Here is a 6,000-nt window from a genome sequence, read left to right on the forward strand (position 1 = left end):
CTCTCTACTCACAGAACACGTTCTTAGCTCTAGAGAATAAAAAAGACAACATTAAGGTGTATGGTTGATGTCTCCTTCAACAGTTGAAGTTCACCAAACACATTTCTGGTAGGGTCCAGTAAAAGAGCAGGGAAAAACTGAATGTGACTTTGTGAGGGTGCCAAAAGCCTCTATCTTCCTATTTTCCTATCTAGAACCAGCCTTCCTCTTTATAGATGAAGACTTTTTTTGTAGCATGGCTCTGCACGTTGCCTCCTGTTCAAAGCTGTCACCGTTTCCCCGCAAATGCAGTCACGGTGATGGAGCCACGTCTCCCACATCTACATAACGAGACATTTCATGAGGATATTTCAAGTCCCTTCCAACCAAAACCATTCTACGATTCTATGACATTAAAAACCTTTGTAGAAGGACCCGTAGTTAGGATTTACACAATTGAAAAGGGGAGAGTCTGGCCTTGCATGGTATGAACTGCAGCAGCAGGTCAGGGGACTGCTCTGAATGAGGACCTTTTGTTTATGGTGGTTAGTGCTGGATCCTTCAGAAGATGCAAACTCCCATCCTGCCATCTCTAGAATGCCTTAAATAGAGCAATGGGGATTTCTCCATGAGCTACCTAGTTTATGTGTTAAAACAATATAAATATAGGCGGACTGATAGCCCTCATTGTTTCCAGTTTAGCTGTAATGTTAGTTGCTATTCTTGCTCAAGAGCTGCTGAAGGCTTCTGAGGCATGCAAAGTTGTTTGCTTTAATAGCACACAGCATGAAACAAAGCAAAGACGGGAAGTGTTCCCAGCAAAATGCCTCCTTCTGCTGAGCTCGCTGGAACTTGCTGCCTCTTGGAAATGTTTAATTATAGGCTGCATATTCTAAAGCATTTTCTCCAATTATTTGGTCTCAGGTTCAATTTAATAAAACCTGTATATTATACTCCTTCCCAGCAAGGATCAATGCAAACGGATCACTTCATCAAATCCAGTTGGGCAGAAAAAACAAACCAGCACTTCACCTGCTGCACTGTAATTCCTTTCCGAACTGAAACAGCTGGCCCAGGTGCACATTTAAGGAATGTTGATAAGACCTGGTATCTTTAAAGCTCTAAAGTGTTGCTCTATTTTTACCTTGGGTTTCGATTGCAAAACACAAAGCTGGTGTGAGCTGAAGCATCCCAAAAAATAACTTAACAGCTGTAGAATGAATGGGCTTTTCCTCCCCTGCCCAGGTCACGGCATGGCTCAGCCAATCCTGCCCAGAGCTCCCAGACTATAGCCAGACCAACAGTCACCTCCCAAGGGCACTAGTGGCACCACAGTGGCAGAAGGGACAGGGCGGATGAGCGAAGGAACATTTATTTCTTTCTGAGGAAGCACAGAAGTTCACCCTCTGATGTAGCTGTGCCTATGGTCAGACCCAAGGAGGCTGCTGGTGGTGGAGGACAACCAACATCTGCCTGTCTGACATTGCAGAGCACAGAGTGATGCTCTGCTAGCAAAGACACAGCTACCTCCAGAAGCCTTAGATATATTTTTTTTTTAAGCCGAAAGAGGGGAGATTGAGATGAAATCTTAGGAAGAACTGTTTTCCTGTGAGGGTGGGGAGGCCCTGGCCCAGGTTGCCCAGAGGACTCATGGCTGCCTTGTCCCTGGAGGTGTTCAACGCCAGGTTGGATGGGGCTTGGAGCCCCTGATCCAGTGGGAGGTGTTCCTGCCCATGGCAAGGAGTGGACCTGGCAAGGTTCCTTCTAACCCAAACCATTCTACGATTGTATGATTTTCAAAGGCCAAACAGATACACATACCTGAAGGAAAAGGATCAGAATACCAAAATCCCCACAGCAGCATCCTTCACATCCCTACTCCTTCCCCTCCCAGAGACACCACGGCACAACTTGGGCTGAAGTAACCCTGAAGTATTACAAGAATTGATCATCTCCAAGGGGTTGTTGGGGTTTTGTTCAAAAAATCCCTCCATTTAAGGTAGAACATAGGCTTGAAAACTATTCACGTTTCCTGAAACGCATGGAAACTCAGAAGAGCTGGGCAGCAGCTCCCTCAGTCCTGCTGTGAGGTACAGACACAACATGAAGGCACAGTTGCTACCTGAATACAAAGAGCTATTTATTTAGAGCGGGCAGACGTACCAGTAACGGTCTCTGCTGCAGGCTGGGAGCCCTCCCATCTTCTGCCTCTTTCTAAGCTGCATTTCTTTACATAAGCAGTGCATGCTTTTAGAGACCTGACTCACAAACCTCCCCACCTCAGTAATATTTTAAAGTAAATATAGCACTGGTGATACATGCCTGACCTAGAGGGAACTCCATTTATAGCAGAGCAGGGAAATATCCGCATATGCCCCTTTCCGCACTTGGCCTCTCTACGCGGGTGTTCCTCTTGCAGCAAGGAGACAGGCGGGTGAGGTCCAAGCAATCAGCTCAGCCTCTCCCCTGTGCTGGAAGGCAGGGGACACTCATGGGCTCTGCTACTTATTCAGCACTGTGACACAGGGACCCGCCACGCTCCAGCAGTGACAAGGTCCTTGTATGGTCTGGTTACACTTCAATTTAATAAACGATCACTTGTGTGTTCATCGCAGGACCCGCCAGGGACACCCGATCAGCACTTTCACAGCTACTCACAATTTCTTCGCACACCTGCAATATTCCTGAGCATCCTGCAGAGTTTTAAGTAAAGGTTCCCTTAAAAAAATCTGGTGTTTCAGCAGCATTTCACCCTGAAAGCAGCCAGCTCAGCACAGGTCTGAACTCAGACGGATTTGTAGCATGACACACACAGGCACACGTACCAGCAACCTTCCCAGGAACGCTTCCACTTTCCTTGCCACCAGCAGTGAAGAGCTTCTAGTTCTTCTCAGAGCACCTTTAGAAAGACAAAAGATAGAATCATTAAGGTTGCAAAAGACCTCTAAGACCATCCAGTCCAACCCCACCGTGCCTAGTAAATTAAGTTCTGAAGTGCCATGTCTGCACGCTTTTTGAACCTCTCCAGGGATGGGGACACTACCACCGCCCTGGGCAGCCTCTTCCAATGCTTCACCACTCTTTCAGTAAAGAAATTCCTCCTAATATCCAATCTAAACCTCCTCTGGTGCAACTTGAGGCCATTTCTCCTCATCCTATCACTTGTTACTTGGGAGAAGAGACCAACACCCACCTCCACCCAACCTCCTTTCAGGAGCTGCAGAGAGCGACGAGGTTGCCCCTCAGCCTCCTCTTCTCCAGGCTAAACAACCCCAGGTCCCTCAGCCCCTTCTCATAAGACTTGCTCTCCAGACCCTTCCCAGCTCCATTGCTCTCCTCTGAATGTGCTCCAGCCCCTCAACGTCTTTCTTGTACTAAGAGGCCCAAAATTGAACACAGGATTCAACATGTGGCCTCACCAGCACCACATACAGGGGAACAAACCCTTCCCTATTCTTGTTGGCCACACCATGGCTGATCCGAGCCAGGATGCTGCTGGCAGATGAAGAATATTGTCCCCGCTTCCTTGCATCAGATGAGTATGAGCAAGGAAGATAATGAAAGAAACAAAACAATATATAAAAGGATTAAAACAGACTCATTTACAGCATTTGGGCTTGTGCGCTAAAGCGTTATCACTGAATTTTCAGCTAGACCTGTCAGTGTGGTTTTGATCGATAAGGTTCAGGTTGCTCTGGGACAGCCATTCTGGGCTTCAAAGGACAGATTTTTAAAAGAAATTAAAATTACGAGACCAAAAATAAATTCATGTGTTTGAAATGTCTGGTTGAAGCCAAACAGCCAGGAAGCAAGGGAGGAGAATCTGACAGGCAGTGCAGGGAGCAAAGAAAGGCATAGCAACTCAAGCGACCTAAATGGAAACTATCACAGAAGACTTCTCAAAATCATACCACTGACCGACAGGATTCATAGGGCGTGACAATCAAAAGACAATGAGAAAATAACGCACAAAGAGAGAATTGCAAATGCTGTTTCAAACGCAGAGGGACTTTGATGACGGCCAGACTTCTGCTTTACCAGCAGCACTGTTGAAACTGGGTTAGCAAAGCCTCAGGGCCCCATTAAGAACACGGAGCAAGGAGGGCAGCAACGACAGGGTAAGATGAAGCGAGGGATGAGCAGCAGCACACACTCCTGTAACGGTCTCAAACAGCTTGCGAAGAAGGGGGAGATGAAGGCAACAGCAGGTTCCGAGTGTTTAATGAGCACAGCCCAGATGCTAAGGCACAGTCATGGGCAGCACAGCTCTCATAGCCGATGACCTCAGTGTCGGGTAGAAGGCTGGCATTCCAAAAATGTAAATATCTACTCTAAATATTGCCATTTTCTATTAAAACATTCAAAAATCAAGTCCACATAGCAGTGCATCTCCCACGTTTAGTGAAACGGAGACAACAAAGACAGTTCTGTCTTCCCTATGAATTTCTAATAGAGCACTCGGCTCCCTTTCAGCAGGAAATCTGCTCATGGAATTGCACCAGGACTAAAGGAGCAGAGCACGCCTCATCCATAATGCAGGAACACCCACTGCGCCAGAGCTTGTCAGGAAGGACAGCAGTTTTCAATATGAACAACAGTATTCTGGGAGGCGGATGGTTAAAAATATATATCTTACGCCTGTGCCACTATGAATTATTGACTGTACAGGGAGTTGGAAAAAAGGATTCAGCGTCATTAATAATTTATTTTCTAATCCAAATGAAGATGGAATTTTATGCACCACTTATTACGAGTGCTGCAAACTGGAAAAACTAACTGCACTTCCCACTATCTGAAGCCAGAATTGCCTCTCCATTTTCGAAACAGTTTTAAAGTCTCTTTTCTAACTCGAAACATAGTCAGAGCCTTCCCTTGAGAGAGCATATGGTCATTCCTGAATATTTAGTAGGCGCATTAAGGATACAGAAATCCATCTATGCTTTAAAGCAGCACTACAGACACAGCACGACAGCTCTGAAATACGCTGCCTCTCTTCAATCCAAGCCTTATGCAAACAGACAGGTATCACACCGACAGGGCAATTTACTTGTTCAAGAAAATAAATGTGAGCGGCATTTAGCACCAATTGCAAAACCACCAGATACAGACAGGTCCTTCAGGCTCAACACTGCCTGGCTTGAACACCTAAGGATGGAGGCAGTCCAGACCGCAACAGGGCTGGAGAACTTCAGGGTGCAGCAGAACCTCACCCAGAGACTTGCTACAATTGCTTGTACTGTGTTCAAAGTATCAACCTATTTCTGGTGTTTGTGTTGTGATTTGAGACAGCAAAAAAAGGTAGCAAACCACTGAGAAGTGTATTATAAAACGGGGGAGGCACCTTACGCAGAGAAAGCTCTTCAAATCCAACCAATTTTGGTGTGCATTTGGGAACTAAATGTTTTACACTATGGGTATACAGAAAACTTTTTAAAGCTTACCTCTAAAGAAAACCATCCTTGTGCCATCTGTCAAAGAACAGCAGGAATAAACTCATGACTATATTCAGAGCCTTCCAATGCGGATGCTTGAAACGGAAGGGAGAAAGGGAGTCCAGATCTGCAGGCGCAGGCAGGAGGAACATGTCCTGCCAAAGTGAGCACTCTGGGTCAGGAAATGCTCCATCACGTCTGGTACAAAACCAGAGAACAAACTAATTCATATGTTCAGTGACAATCCCAAACCAGAGAGATGAATCTTATTATCCTTCCTGAAGTTTAAGCAGGAAGATTGTCATGGGGAAAAAAAGCAAGCACATTGCTTAGAATTCTAATTTATTATTAAATTACATATCAAAGCTTTATTTTTAATACGTACAGAGAATGCACAATAGGTGAGAACAAAAATAATTACAGTTACAGTAAAACAAGTTCTGAGAAGCTATATGAAAAGCAAAAACTCAGAAAGTGCAATTAGAAACTCATTTACAAGTCTGGACTGGGATATTATGTGAGAAACGAGTTTTGTATTTGCCTTAAATGTCTATTTAAATCGCTTTCCTTGCTCAGTAGTAGACAGACC

Source organism: Cuculus canorus, chromosome 20 (assembly GCF_017976375.1).
Source record: "Cuculus canorus isolate bCucCan1 chromosome 20, bCucCan1.pri, whole genome shotgun sequence".
In the NCBI taxonomy this organism is placed as follows: domain Eukaryota; kingdom Metazoa; phylum Chordata; class Aves; order Cuculiformes; family Cuculidae; genus Cuculus; species Cuculus canorus.